This window comes from Macadamia integrifolia, chromosome 7 (assembly GCF_013358625.1).
Source record: "Macadamia integrifolia cultivar HAES 741 chromosome 7, SCU_Mint_v3, whole genome shotgun sequence".
Classification (NCBI taxonomy): Eukaryota; Viridiplantae; Streptophyta; class Magnoliopsida; order Proteales; family Proteaceae; genus Macadamia; species Macadamia integrifolia.
In genome coordinates this window covers 14,916,951-14,933,684 of record NC_056563.1, presented here as the reverse complement: position 1 = coordinate 14,933,684, position 16,734 = coordinate 14,916,951, and the positions used below count along the sequence as shown (strand labels likewise).

General features: G+C 36.5%; 1 long non-coding RNA gene across 1 annotated transcript; it reads left to right on the top strand.

Annotated features, from left to right (window-relative positions):
• Positions 1-11,468: 11,468 nt before the first annotated feature.
• Positions 11,469-12,574, top strand: LOC122083057. The gene is made up of 2 exons (XR_006141557.1): positions 11,469-11,813; positions 12,278-12,574. It is a non-coding gene; the product is annotated as an uncharacterized LOC122083057 (long non-coding RNA).
• Positions 12,575-16,734: the final 4,160 nt, after the last annotated feature.

Sequence of the window (16,734 nt, the reverse complement as noted above, 5' to 3'; positions counted from 1 at the left end):
GATGACTGACACTGGCCCACATAAGAACTATTAATATCATAATATGATTGGTGAGCTATGTAATGACCCATTTAGTTTTAAGTCATAAGGATGGATGGCTCATATTTTATATAACCAAGTTAGTTGTTACAAGAACATGAAAAATTTTCAAAGAAATTCCTATATATTTTATGGGAAAAAGAAACCTGTCTATTTGTGTGGCCATTGTGTAAGTGTATATGTAAATAAAAGGCTGCGTAAGGGTATTTGGACAAGGGGCAATGTTATATTTTGCACCCACTTATACACGCAAGGAGATAGGGTTTTTTTTTTTTTTTCTATTTTTATGAGAGAGGGTCCCCTAAGAGGCAACGTGGCCCCAACATCAATGTGGGAACAATGAGAACACAAATGGAAGCATCAACAGAGATGAGATTTTCATTTTTCATGGGGTAAGTTGATTATTTCACCCCTCCTTGAGTCTAGGTGTAGAGGTTACACTGTCTTCTAGATTTCCTTTTCTCAATTTTATATTAATTTTACTTAATAATTTCCCTTAATATGAGTTTTATTTTACCTGAAAATAATATATCATTAACAATAAATTCAAAGTATTCTTAGAGTTCATCCAAACTAAAAATGAGAGAGAGAGAGAGAGAGAGAGAGAGGGATTGTGGACCTTTGTTAGCAGTAACCCATTACAGGAAAGCTTAATTTGATTAATTTGCAAGGTTGAGACACTGCAACAATGAATATACAATAACAGAGAAAGTTGTAAAGGAAAAGAAAAGAAGAGAAAAAAAAAAAAGAAAGAGCACATGATTCCATAACCTGCAAGATCTTATGCACAGAGTTGAAAATCTACAGTGCCAATTATTTATGTATTATCATATAAAGAAATGAACATTATATGGGAAGTGTCTTTTTTGGTAAACATATGGGTAGTGTCAAGCTCTGTTGTTTAGAGTAGAGGGAACAGGGAAGAACCTCAATCAAGTTCAGCCTCTTCCCCCAAGGTCCACGTTGTTAGTGGCACTAGCTTAAGCTTAGATGTTAAAGAATTGGATTCCCCTTAAAGCTTATTTTATTAAGTCTCATCCAACTTATTTAAAATCTCCATTATTTAAAACATCATTAGTCCATGCTTCATGATCCCATACATGAAAGCAGGATCTAAAAGGGAAAGTGTAGTCGTGCATTTGTCACTCATTGTGAATTCTTTTAGAAGGTCCTATACAAAGCAGAGCACCATTACAATTTACAAAACTATTTATAGGGCCTTCATACCCAAAAACACATCCCATGCTCATCTCATTAGCTTGTGGTTGTGGAGTCCACCACACCCCACTAACCTCTAGCTAGGGTTTCCCAATTGTTCTAAAAGCTAAATGATCAATGATTTGTATGAATTAGATTAAAAAAAGGGGGGGTGATGGGGTTGTGTGGTTACGTATATCCATTGTGCCCTAGGTTATTGTCTCTGTGGGGTCCTCGTTTCACAGAGAGATTGTTTCCCAACTCAACCCTAACTTGTAACACAAGTGCAACACTTTGCAATTTCGGATTGGTGGAGGAAAAAACTTTTGAATAGAAAAAATCTCTATTTGTGTTAGCACGGCTTTGAGCCAAGGGTGGTGAGTGGGACATGAGACCATGGAGGAGCCATATGGTTGTGGATTCTCCAACAAAAACACCCCACTCTTGGAAACCCAAACAGTACCCTTTCCACCACGCCGCACTAAAAGATTACAGTTTCTTGCTGTGGGCTTAAAAAACCAAAAGGAAATATAAAGGAGGGGCATCTATGCTCATATGTTGTTCATATGTTACATACCACTCACCTTTTATCCCATTTAGTATTTGAACTTAAAATAAGTTACACAAAAAGCTAGCTAAAAAGTGTCAATCCCTCACTTAACAACTTTTTATTTCTGGGTACACCTCCTCGTTTCTCTCCTTGAGCACTTGAAATGAGTCCAGATAATGGAATCCCACCATCAAAGAGCTATTCGAATCATGAATTAAAATATTTAGTGTATCGTGGATTCAGGACCTGAAACCCCATAAATGATGAGATCCCATGCATTTGAAGAGATGATCAATTGGAGAGAGGATCTAGATTTCTTGAAATTTAGTGAAACAGAATAGAAGAGGGAGCTGCAGGGTCCAATGGGTCAGAACACAAAATACTTCCAAGTCATTGGAAAGGGTCCTGTGGCCTTTCTTTTGGGGGTTTCATGGAATTAGCTAGTTTAGTGGGTGAGAGATTAAGATGGAGACTTTCATTGAAACTCCATCATCAATCACGTGTGAAAGACACGCTTAATGATATTATGATATGGAGCTTGGTGGGCATGAACTTGGAAGAGCTCAATCCCACTAAAGGAGAGAGGTACTAGCAATACCATTGTGTGTTTTTGAGTAATAATTCCATGGGAATGTTGAAAGCAATGTGTTCAGTTTATCTTTTGAAAGCTTTTTAAAGTTGAATTAGAGGCTATACCACATTTAAGCATTCTTGCGTTTGATGGAACATCATTTAAGAATTGGTTCTCGCACGCTTATGTGCCTTGGATAGCAAGAAAACTAAACCATCATATGGTCTAATAGAGATGTGACTTTGAAGGTAAAACTTTTTTCAATCCTTTTCTTCCATCTTTTTACCGGAAGAGAGGAGAAAAACTTTATAGAATGAGACACCAATAACCCCTTCATTATGCTTTATTATCATAAAGCTCAGTGTTGTATTTCCTAGAAATACTAAAATACTCGTAGGATGGAACATCGGTCTTTTTGACTGCTGATGTTAACTGAGATTTTTAATTGAGATCCAAATATAGATTTTTCTAACCTTTGTATTTTTGTTTTTCTTGGGTTGTTTTTCTACTTATGGCAATGCTGAAGATGAAAGAGTTGCTTATTGGTGTTCTCTCTCATTCTTTGATTATTATTTTTGATATAATTCTTTTACTGACCCTTGGAAAAATAATAAAATACTCATAGAAGAATTAAAGCAAGCCAAATCATAGCCCATTGGCTGAATTTTACATAGTGAATGAATGTAAATGTGGGTTCAGATGTATAGACAGATGCATGTAATTTATTTATTTATTTATTTTTCAATACCACAAGGGGAGCAAATTTTATTAGGCCCGAGAGAGGGAAAAAGGGTGGTTACAATGGCTATGAGGTTCTCAAAAGAAGAGGAGTAAAAGCCTATGACAATGTAAGGAAAATATCATTGGTATAGTAGCCATTGAAATCGTGGTAGGCCAGCCATGTTTCTGGTGGAGTTTCAAGTGATTGATATACCATTGACATTCAACAGGTTCCTTAAGAAAGTGTTTGATTCGGCTATTCTATTGGATTACTTTCAATAGAGCCATGATTTTTTTTTTTTTTTTTAATTTGTTTGGTTTGCCCTTGAATAAAAATCCTATGGTTTCATGGGATTTCTTGGAATCACAAATTACACATGGAAGTGTATCATTCATGGATTGACCTCAATAGGTTAATCCCTGATCGAGTAACCCGATTCCAGGCGTCATATGAAAACTGCATTGGTTGTTATTATTTTTATTTAGGTATTATTTTTTTGGCCCCATTTCCTCCACGATAGAAAGGCGAAGAATAGTTGAAGAACGAAGGTGAGCGATTCCCTGAATCTTTCTTTCCCTTCCACTCTACCATCAGCTTCTACATTTTTATGAGTTGTAACCCTATTATCTCACTCCGAATGTTGGCAATGCTGAAGTTGGAATCAGCTTAAGTTCATATTGTTATTAGTTTTCCTGGCTATTCTCCAGGTTTTCTTTGTACTATCTTTTTTTCATTCTTAATACAAATTATCTTTTAGCAAAAAAAAATCTCACTCTGAATGTGGATTTCTCCCTACATAGGCTTTGTTTGCTCTTATTTGACTCGAATCATTGAAGAAGAAGAAGAAGATAACTTGAATAAAGGTTTGGAAGCTTTCGAATCTCTGAAGAAGAAGAGTAAGTGGTAAATCTCTTCCTCTGTTCATCTTCCTGAACTCAGATTGAACTCTATGTACTCTCCTCACTTGTTCCCCTTCTTCAATCGACCGAACCCTAATATCCAGTTTTGTACCAAAATTTATGTGTTTCAATCGACCGAACCCCTTATTCTGGCCTTGATTTATTTCCATATTGGTACCAAAATATCTAATTCAGGAAACTTCAATCAGACCTATCACCATTTTCCCTTAAGTTAATCTTTGTGGGTAGGGATTTGTTTCATTTATTTTGCTTTTCATTTTCTTTACAGTTTGTGCGTATCCTGTTGCTTGAAGGTTGGTTTTGAACCTTTGACGGTATTGTGCTTTTGAAGAAGTCGAAGAGAAGACTTGAAAGAATCTTGATTACTTCCTAATTACTATGAGATGTCATTGTTATTTACTAAATTAAAAACCCACTTATGAACTTCACATATAGTTAAATAAAATTGATGCTTGGTATATAATTTTCTCAAACCACATTGTGGCTCTTTATAAACCGTCCTTTCATGGGTTTCAAATTACTTATTAAAATTTAAAAATAGAACTCTCCAACTTTGTTTTGTAGATGAAGAAGTGAAACCAATGATTTTTTTTTTATATTTTTTATTTAAGAAAATTCAAAATGAATCCATCTAACAGACTCAAACTAACCAAATAGCTTTCCAGGAGAATCAACTGAAAGACTCAAGGTAACCAAACAGTTTTTCAGTCAGATTCAACTGACAAACTCAGGGTGAACAAACAATTATTCTGTCAAGAAAATTATCCCACAGAAAGTCTCTTAAAGGAAATATGTCCAGAATCAAAATATGCACCAACAAAATAATCGAAACAAACACCCCTTATGTAATCGAAACAACACGTTTTTCATCTCACCATAAGCTGAAGTCTATACTAAATAACAAGTTAATAACCATAATGGCTACTAACAAGTAGGCCATGGCTACATGCGGTAGGAATTAAGGTGACTTTGTGAATACATTGTCTAACATTGAAGCAAGAGGAGCTTTCACTTCTCAAGGTTCGGTCTCCATTATTACGACTGAGTGCGTTCAATTTCGACAAAGTCTTCGCAGTATACACTGTGGAACCACCCAAGGAGAGATTCAACAGATTCTCTCCTCTAGATCTCAATAGCAATGACTTCGCGATCACTAACATATTCAAGAGAATGTGATACTTCCTAGACATGGGGTTGGGCAACCACTAACAAGGCAATGCAATAGTACCCAAGCTCTCGGCGAACGGTGAATACTATAGAAGCAGACTCATAAAAGAGACCTAAAGGACTATAGGAGAAAGAAGAACACCCAACTTTCTATCAGGGAAAAAAGGTCGAAAGAAGAGAAGTTATGAAGTGAACAAAATTATCTGATAATTTGGTTGAAATTAAGTAATATTTTACTTATCATATTTAGTTTTATTTTTAAGTTAGTTACACAATATTATTGTTAATGTTTAAAAAAAAAAATATCTATTTTAATTTTCTTCACTTCCAACCAAGAGGAGCTTATCAAGAGGTAAATCATGTGCAATGGAAGTAGTTTCTTTACTTATACTAGCTCTAGGCCAAAGATTCCATTTCATTTTATAGGAAGTTTTTGCAAATGGAATCTGGATTTGGAAAAGAAAAAACATATTTGCAGATAGATATTCCCATAATATATTATAAAAGAAGATAAACAACAATAACAACAAACAACAACTCGGCCTTATCCCAATTAAATGGGGTCGGTTAAATGGATCATTGCCCCTCCAATCAACTCTACTCGATCTCATACTTAATACAAGGCTTAAGCTATGCATGTCTTTACTTGCACTTCTCATAGGATCATTTTAGGCCTACACTCTTGCCCTTTTAGTTCATTTAATTAAATCACTCTTCCATACTAAAGCATCCAATGGACTCCATTGAACATGGTTATCCCACCTCAAATGATTTTTAGTACCTTATCATATATCGGAGCTACTTTCAAATTAGTTCTAATTTGATCATTCCTTACTTGATTCTTCTTAGTTTTTCCACACATCAATCTCGACATCATCATTTTCGTTAAACTGAGTTTATCTACATGATCCTTCTTACTTTTCATCATTCTGCATCATATATCATAGTTGGTTGTATAATTATTCTATAAAATTTTTCTTCAAGTTTTAAAAGAATACGTCAATCTCACAACACCCCGAGTGCACCTCTCCACCTTATTTATCCTATTTAATTCTTTACGAAATATCATCTCTATATCACCTTCTTATTTATGATTGAACCCAAACACCTAAAATAATCACTTAGTCCTTCTCATCGATTTTCATCACCAAATCATCCCTTCTAGCGTAACTAAAGTTACAACAACAACAACAACAACAACACAACTTAGTCTTATCGTAACTAAAGTTATACATAATATAATTCATCTTCCTTCTACTTATCTTTAATCATTTTGATTCTAGGGTTGATCTTCAAAATTCAACTTAGTATTCATCCATGCTTTTAACTAATCCATCAAAACAATATCATCAGAAAAAAGTAGACACCAAGCACCCTCCTCTTGAATGTCTTTGGTTAGATCATCCATGATAAATGTAAACAGATAAGAGCTTAAAGTTGATCCTTGATGTAATCTTATAACTGAGAATTTTACCTTGATTCTGCGGTTCTTATAGTAGTCATTATACCATCATACATATCATTAATTATATTCACACTTGAAACACTTCTCTTCTTTAAAACTTTCTAGATCAACTCCTCAGGGACTCTGTTATAAGTTTTATAGGTTAATGAATAATATATGAAAATCCTTTTTGCAATCTATAAATCTTTCTATAAGTCTCCTAAGTAAGTAAATAACTTTTATTGTATATCTTCTTAGCATAAAACTAAATTGGTTCTCTATAATAACAATTTCTTGTCTTAGGTGGTTTTCAATGACCTTCTCCCATAATATCATAGTAGTATAATTCATTAGTTTTATACCTCTATAGTTATTAAATCTCTTAATATCACCTTTTATTTTTACAAGCCACAATACTTCTTCTCTATTCATCTGGCATTTTCTCTATGCTGATAATCTTATTAAATAACTTGGTTTGCCAAGCTAAAACACACCCCTTCTACAAATTTTTTGGACTTCATCTAAACCTGGTGTCTTGCCTTCTTTCATTCTCTTTAAAGCTTCTTTTATCTTAGACACCTTAGTTTTTTTTTTTTTTTTTTTTTTTTACATATTTTGAATATGTGTTGTTTTGATGGGTAATGCAGTCTTTTAGTACATTATTACTTGATGTCTTCATTTAGTAGATTGTAGAAATAATCTTCTATCTCTCCTTAATGTTATCATCATTTATTAATACTTTACCAACTTCACTTTTAATACATCTTACATGGTTGAGATATCTACTTTTTATTCCCTTTATTTTAGCTATCTTATAGATAAATTTTTTTTTTTTTCGTTTCCTTTGTGTTCAAATTGTTATAAATATCTTCATATTTCTTCGTCATTATTTTTCTCACAATCTTCTTAACTTAATTTCTGGCAAATTTATCATATTTTAGATCTTCTACATCCTTTTTCTTTTGCCATGTCTTAAAATTAGCTTTCTTAGTCTTAATAAATATTTGAACCCCATCATCCCGCTACCATGTCTCCCTAGAGGAATTTTTTTTTTTTTTTATTCCTAGAATATCTTTAAAAATCTTCGTAATACAAGTAGTCATCTTGTTCCATATTGTATTAGTGTCTTCCTTCAAATCTCATTTTCCTTGTTTGACCACTTTATGAATAAATGATTTCATAGTATCTCCTTTTAAATTTCACTACCTTATCTTAGGATAAAGAAGCTCATCTCTTTTGCGACTCTACATAATGAGACACATATCCATAACCATTAATCTATGTTGTGTGGTCAGGTTTCCCCTCGATATAATCTTACATTCTTTACATAAAAATTTATTAGACCTTCTAGTTAGGAAGAAATCTATTCAGCTACTATAATGTCCATTTATTAAGGTAACTACATGCTTCGCTTTCTCTTTCCAAAGTACCTGTTTGCAAATAACTAAAAAATCATACGCCACAACAAAATCTAAAACTGAGATCTCCTCCTAATCTTCTCTCCAAATCATATCATCCATATACACCTTCATACCCTCTATTATCTTTCCCAACATGTCTTGTGAAATCACTCATTATAACACAATGTTTTCTCCTTGACTAAACATGTAAAGTCTTGCACTAATCCATCTTTGTGTCCCCAAAACTGTAACTTACTCATTTCATCCAATCCTACTTAGGATGCATGAGCACTAATTATATTGATAATCTCTTTCTCTAACACACGCTTGATGGATGTAATCTCCAAATCTTTTAACATTTACTACATCACTTTTAAATATTTATCCACTACTATGCCCACTTTTTTTCTATTACTTTTATCCAATGTATACCAAAAGTTTGAAGTCATTCAACTCTTTGGTTTTTTTTATCCTTCCATCTAGTCCCATGCATATATGTGTTATGTTAGTCCTTCGCCACTTCATGATAACTATCAATTATCTTCTTACCCGTTAAAGATCAAATGTTTCAACGTATTAACCTAATCCTACATTTTTGGAGTAACTTATTTACCTCCACTCATCCATGATGTGAGAACCCTTTCCTATTGGTTTTTTTTTTTTTTTTTGGTGAGACTGTCCTACTGGTCAATGCATCCAAACTCTGATGCAGTGCGCCTCTTATAGCTTTTTTAGTGCTCCCGAGTTATAGTGACACGCGTTGCTTATCCTAGCGAGGAAACGCCCTAATATAACATTGATAATATAAAGTTGTAAGTATATGTTAAAAATGTTTGAATAGGATTTTTTTCATTACCTGCTGCCGGCATAATACACCAACCCTCCTCCTTTGTCCAGGCTTAGGACTGACAACAATAGCTGACAGTTTATGGAAAAAGATAAACTGACCCCATAAATTCACCCATTTAAGTCTTGCCCTCCATCTTTGTATACAAATTTAACGAAACAATAAATATGAATTTTTGACTCTTTCACTCTATCTTCCAGTCGAGGTGGTCTAGGATCACTGAAAGGTCGACCACTATACAATACCCATTCTGGGGAACAGTGACGACTACGTAGAGAAATCTCTATACCAAGTCATGAGAGAGCGAAGCCGCCTAAAGGAGAAGGGACAAAGCCTTGCCATGTGCAAAGCTATCCGTTTGATATCCACTCTTGTAGGCGGCTGAAAGAGGAGGAGCTTGTCTTCTTCTGAACTCCGACCAAAACGTTATTCAACTACTGATTTATATAAATTTACCTACCCAATTAATAAGAGGTTATAGCTTCAGGTCTGTCAAACCTTCTATACATATTGAACTCGTACTTTCTACCATTTAAGTCTTGTCCTTCTTCTTTGTAGTTAAAAATTTAATGAACAATAGGAATGGATTCATAACAAAATAAATAAATAAATAAAATAAAGAATATGGATTTTTGGCTCTTTGACTCTACCTATACAATTAATAAGACTATAAAGCTTCATGTCTCGTAAGTCTAATAGGTACACATTGATCTCCTACTTGCTGCCATTTAAGTTTGTGCTCCATCTTTGTAGTTACAAATTTAATGAAACAATAGATATGGATTTTTGACTCTTTGACACTACCTAGGCAATTAATAAGATAACTTAGCTTGAAATCTCTTAATTTTATTGGTACACATCAACTCCTGCTCGCTACCATTTAAGTCTAGCCTTTCATCTTTGTGTACAAATTTAATGAAACAATAGATACGGATTTTTAAATCTTTAATTCTACCTACACAATTAATAAGATGATATAACTTTAAGCGTCTTAAACCTTATAGGTACACATCGAACTCCTTGCTCAATAACATTTAGCTCTTGCCCTTCATCTTTGTATAAAAATTTAATGAAACAATAGATATGGATTTCGACTCTAGCTATGCAATTAATAAGATGATATAGCTTTAGGTCTCTTAAACCTTATAGGAGTACACATGGAACTCCTACTACCTACCAAAAAAATACCTTACTCTATCCACAAAACCAAGTACAATTAATGTAAATATTAGATTTTGAAGGCTCGACTAAATAGTGAAGATGTTCAAGCCAATGTCATTATCATGGTTACTTCCAATGCTGCTCATTCACCATGAGAGGGAACATGCATATAGCATAGTTTTTTTTTTTTCTTTATATTGGAAAATTATATAAATAATAAGCTCTCTGAATTTTATTTTTTCGAACAACTAATCACAATATTGATAACGAAAAAGAACAATATCCTTCAATGTGTGTCTACGTCTAGACACAACGGATACGAAAAGACCATGCTACCCCACACCCTCCCATTGGTTGCTCCCGCTGGCGTGTACCTGCATCAAGAAGTAGTGTTTTCTTGCTCTATTGATAATAATGAATTTGAACGCCATGCTATACTATTTGAACTCTAATAATATCTCTAGCCTCTTTTTCTTTTCCTTTTTCTTTTTTTATTTTATTTTTTCTTTTTTCTTTTTTGAACTTACATCTAAAAAAAAAAAAGAGGTTGTCTAGATGGCATCCCACAATTGGACACCCACATCTAAAATCAAAACTACTTTTACAATTTGAGCACAAAAACCAAAAAAAATAACAAGAAATCCCAAAGAACCTTATATGCCCTTAATATTATACAACTTAAACTCTACAGTCAACTATGGAAAAAAAAAAAACGCATAGTATTCTCCCTTAGGGACAAAAAATTCAACATTGAATTTTTAGTAGTACATGTTTAGTATAACTTCTCAAATTAACATGTGGTTAATCTGGGTTGTAACTTATATATCTCGTAGGTGTCAAAACAGCAGTACCACATCGCCCGTGAGTCTAAGAGATATAAACACATGTTGTGTGGAGATCTTTTTTCCATAACTTAGGATCCTTATTAGTGTATTCTAAATTCACATAACAAAAAAAAATAGTACTTTTTGGGTGGTAGAAATCTCTCTCTCTATAATTTTCTTTCTGGGTGTTTGGTTGAAAGTAAAATTGACACATGCAACAACTCTACCAAGGATGATCCTATTACAATAATAGAAAGTGATGAGAAAATATGTGATGATGGCATTTAGTCCCGAGTTTGAGCTATTGCATGCACAAATAGTACCAAATGTTAGATAGCAAAAGAGAGAAAAACAAAAAATTTAAAGGAAATATCACTCCCCTTCCTTGAATTATAGTAAAATATCAACTTGTCCCTACACTTTTTCAATTATCACTTACCTCCCCCTAAACACAAAGATGCTATTTAACATTCTCAACCGTTTGAAAAATGATTGTTAAGTCAGCTAGATTTTTTACACGATACCTAAACTACCCTTGTACATGTAAAATACCCATTATACCCTCAGTGACTAAACCCCTCTTCTCCATGCTTGTCGATCAGAACTACTTTCTTCACTAACCAACCCTCTTTCTTTGCATCTCCTCCAGCGTTCTTCTGCCACACAGTTTCTCTCTCTACTTTAACAACAAAAGCAAAAAGCGTAAGATAAGACGTAAGCAAGAATTTGCTTTCTGGAATCTTCTTTTCTTCCTGTCCTCTATTATTCTTCCTCCTGTGTAACATTCTTCTTCCTCTTCCCTCTCCTGTATAATCACAAACAACAACAAAAGAGGAATAACTCTTAACAGAAATTCATTACTTCCTTCATTCGGTTTGTTGGTTCACTTGATCGATCTTCTTTAGTCTGCTGCGTCGGTTTGTTCTTTGGAAATGATCGACCCTAAGTATGCTTATCCATATCCTGCCCAAGGTACTTGAATAAACTTTTAAGTTGTAATTTGTTTCATATTACAGATGGGGGGTTTTTTTTTCCGGGGTTATCTTACTTCTTTTTAATTCAAGATGCAATTTCGTTCATACCCATTTTTTTACTTCTGAATAATAAAGACACCAGTATCTTCCTCAAAGATTTACAGTTTTATTTGCATCATCTTTAAATTTCTGTGGTTTGGAGCTTAGATGGCTTGTATAATTATCCCAGTCCTTTTGATTTCTCACCTGACCTTTGCACTGCATGTGATTTGGGTGTGGATGATGGGATTTGTTCCTCTGCAACCGTGATGTGTTTGAACTTTTGGATACCAAACCGTCAAAAAACCTGATCACTATAGGTGGGGCGGGTTTTCCTTTTCCTTTTCGTGAGAAAATGGTGATACTTGTGCATCTGAGTCATGTGTGTATGAATTTCTGAATCTTTTTTTGAAATTGTGACAGGGAATTACCAAGGGCCACCTGTAATGGAGACCCAATGAGAAAGAGCGCTGCTCACTGAAGAAAGTGGTTTTGATCGAAAAGTATGGAGAAGGGGGTTTTAGTTCATAGATAATAGGTATTTTACATGTATGAGGGTAGTTATTTTTGTGTTTAGGGGGAGTTATTTTTGAGTGTAGCGCCAAGTTGATATTTCGTCATAGTTCAGCAGAGGGGAATGATATTTCCTCAAAAATTTTAAATGAAACTATAGCACCCCGGCCCCATTAGCCTTGATAGAATATTGTCTTTTTTGTCTCATGAGCCTCAAAGCTTTAAAACGCGTTGTGTCATGTTAACGACTCAACAATATTCTCCTAAATGATGTGGGATTAGAATTTGTACATCTTCACCGATCTCCTAAGAGAATTTTGTACTTTTTGGATTCTTAGGATTAAAATTTGTACACCTTCATCGATCTTTGTATTCTTGGGTGTCACATTGTTGTGACCCTACACGTTGTTTAGGTCCGCTTTGATACCTTTTGTAACGTCCCAATCACATTAACCTTGATACAATAATGTCTTCTTTGACTCATGGGCCTTAAGGCTTTAAAACACATTGTACCATATTAAGGATACTAGAGGTTATTAACTAGCCTAGCAACCTCCTCCTAGGCGATGTGGGACTAAAGCTTGGCATACCCTCACGATCACCCAAACCCCCTGGCACTTGGCATATTCTTGGTAGGGACACCTCATGATCTCTCAGGTGGGTTTGGTACACTTGTCGTATTTTTGGTTGTCACAGAAATTTTAAAAGATCTTGAAAGTCTCTAGTGCATGGGGCCCCTTTATGGCGCAGCACCGCGTGTAGCGCACATCTGACGGTTGAGAGCCCCTAAAGATACACGCCATGTACTGAATGTTCCCAATCAATTAAAGTTCTTTAGGGGCAGTTTTATGAGCCCTATAAAAGAACTATAATTTTAGAGGTGGGATGTTATATGCCCCTATTGCCATCTTTTAGGGGCAGTAAGAAAGTGTCCCTAAAAATATATTACACTTTTTGAAACCCTATAATCCACATTAGGGGTTATATTGTTCTGCCCCTAAATGGTATTAAGGGTGGATTTCTAAAGTGCCCCTAAAAACCTTTTTATGAGCGAAGAAAAACCCGCCCCAAAGCAATAGCGGCGGCACATTTAGTAACAGTTGTCCGGCAATTTAAAAACGCTCCTAAAGGCATTAGGGGCAATTAAATTGATTTTAGTAACATTAAAAAACCGCCCCTAAAGGGCATTTTTCTTGTAGTGTCTTGAGACAAAGCCCAAGGGAATGAACAACAAACTAATATTTAATGAGGTGATCCTAATTGAAACCATGGAAAATGATGATTAGAGATATAAGCCATTGTTTTTATAACAAATATATTCTCAATAAGCTAAGTCTTCGACTTCAAGTATGTCGTTATTTCTATTCTTCCACCTCTATAAATTTGTGAAAGGAAAAAAGAAATATTTTCACCGAAAGCTATATCATTTAGAAAAGTTTTATTTTATTTCTTCAATTGGTAAAGTTTCTTCTTTATTCTATTATAAGAAAATTAAGATATACATCGGTGGAAGAATAATGTTACCTAGTCCCATGACCCCTGCACCAACGTCGGGTTAGGGTTACTGAGGGAACATGCATGGGCATCAATAGGGAGTTGGGTATTTAGTATTTGAAAGGGGCGAGCTGTCACACCCCGTTCACCCTGAACCGGAGCGGTGACCGGGTTAACACCGGTTAACCCAAACCTGCCAGGATCATCAGATACTGTATTCCACCACAGCATACACATACTAACATCAATTCATCAGATCAGCGGAAGACTAAGATTTATCTGTAAATAATTCCCATATACCTGATACCCAACTGGTGATTCCATAATTATATACATTTAGGCCCGAAGGCATGATATATACACAAAAGAATAAAGTTCAAATATCAAGTATATACAGGAATTTATCAAAATCATCAGAGTACACAGCTCGGCTCGGTAGTGGAGCTCAACACGGCCTCAAAACTGCTGTCCCGCAGCACAGCTCTCACACGCGCAGTCTACGCCGTGCTCAAACTCCTCAGGGGTCCACCAGTCCTCCTCAGGAAACTCGACTGTGAGACCCACCCCATGCTCCTCAGATGCATGACCTGCAAAAGCATCTAAAAAAAAAGGGTGCACACGTGGAATGAGCTCACTAGCTCAGTAAGTAGAGAGGTGGACCACACACGACAGTCCACACGTCACAACACATCATATGCACTACATGTCATGCAATTCATTTTAATTCACATACACCTAATCAACATTACTAAGTCTTTGGTTTTAGTGCTACTACAACCACAGTGCGCGTATACTCCGGGTACGAGCCGCGAACTCCCTCCCGCGATACGCCCATAGGGCTGTTGAAGAAGGCCCACCGTGAGTACTCGGAAAAATAAAGACAATGCCGTCCACCGGCTCTCAACAGAAATGTAAATAAATTAAATGACAGTGCTGACTCCAGCAATTTAAAAACAGTACGATTGGCCCTCTTGAAATACCACCGGGGTTGCCGACTGTCCTACATGACTCGTCGGGCGTAATGCCTAACCGCCACAGTGTCCGACAACCGCGACCCCTGCTTCCCCCCAAATGGCAACTCAACACCTGAACCCCTGTTGGGAAGGGTCGTAGCACGGGATGGTGAGAATCCTAATACCGCATGCTCCTATATGCAGTACGACTGCATAGTGCCACCGTGTCCCATACCACGGGCCACCAATGCATTCGTTTCCAAGCCGACCACGGCATCTAATCTACCAATGCTTTATGCAACATGATGTCCACATTCAACATATAACATCTCATTCAATTTGCATTTGAAAAGTAAACATAGCATATATGCACATCAATGAGTGGAATGACTAATCTATATAGCACATTCATGATGACATGACTAGATTAGATATGGTTATATGAATGCCAAACAAATGCCTTGAAACAAGGCCACACGTCCTCTCTCCACTTACTTGTAGCGTACAAGGAGTCCCGCTCGGTACGGGTGAGATCCGGAGCGAATCGGGAAGGCTTTGGTGAACCTAACAAAATTGAGCGGGGTTAGTACTTCACCATTTTATAATCAAAATTAATGAAATCCGACGTCAAAATCGTGTTTAGAACGTCGAAAGAAGGTCCCACGTCCGATTTGGGCTCGATCGGACCTAAAAATCACATTCTGGCCACTCGGGTGGGTCACTCAGGTGGGTTGTCTACCCACCGGTCCTACCCGCCGGTTTGGCCAGAACCCCCCTGGTCCTCTCAGGTGGGTGACTCAGGCGGGTTATCTACCCACCGGTCCTACCCGCCGGTTTTGGCGGAAAAACCCCAGTTTCTTCTCAACTTCCCCCATTCCTTGGGGACCCAAATAGGGCTTTTCTCAACCCATTCCTCACACCTTTAAAGTCCCATAGGATGGTTCTAGCTTAGATCTAAGTTAGATTCGAGTGAGGGGAACCATCTTACCTTCTTTGCTCAAGAATGACTTCAAACCCTCCAAATCACTTCCAACTCACAATGCTCCTTCTACCTTGTCAATATCTCTTCAAATCCTTCAAGATCAACACATAAATCATCTATTAAACCTTAGATCCATCATTTCAATGGGTGTTTACAAGATCTTAAGAAATCATACTCGAATCAAGGGTTTAAAGCGTGGGTTTGGCGAATGTTTATAAAACCCAGCTTTTCTTACCTCCAACTGTAGATCTCGAGTTGAAGATTACTCTCCCGGCACCGGAATGGCAAGATCGAGCTTCGGCGCCACTGAAATCCTCCCTTTCTTCCTCTTCCTTTCTTCTTCCCTTTCTTTTCTCTCTCCTCCTTACTTTTCTCACCAAACGTACGGGGTAATAAATGGAAAGAAAAGAAGTCATAAAGCTTTATATACTATTCCTACTTAAGTGAATAGTGATGGATGGGTCACTCAGGTGGGTAGGTGTACCCACCTGTCATACCCACCCAAGAGTCAAAACTTGGGATTTTGACCGGGCTCGGACCTCGGCTCAAACCCCACCCCAGGCATACATTGTAGCCTACGTATATATCTTAAAATACAGATATAATACCTGTTTTATTCGTACATAGCCTTATGATAGGTGCACGTACACGGTTTGGGCACTCCCGTCTCTTCTGGCACTGGCTCGGACTTGTCGGGCCAGCCGGTGTTTAAGGTCACCCGTGCCATCATAGCCCATAAGGAACCCGCTCTGACATCCTCTGGCTCGGTTCCTGCATGGTTAAACCGGTTCAACCGCGAAATCAGACCGGGTTTAAGAAGCGGGATATTACATTACCCCCCCTTCTGAAAATTTTCGTCCTCGAAATTGCGTACCTGGTTGATCAAAAAGATGAGGGTACTTGGCTCGCATTTCTTCTTCTACCTCCCAAGATGCTTC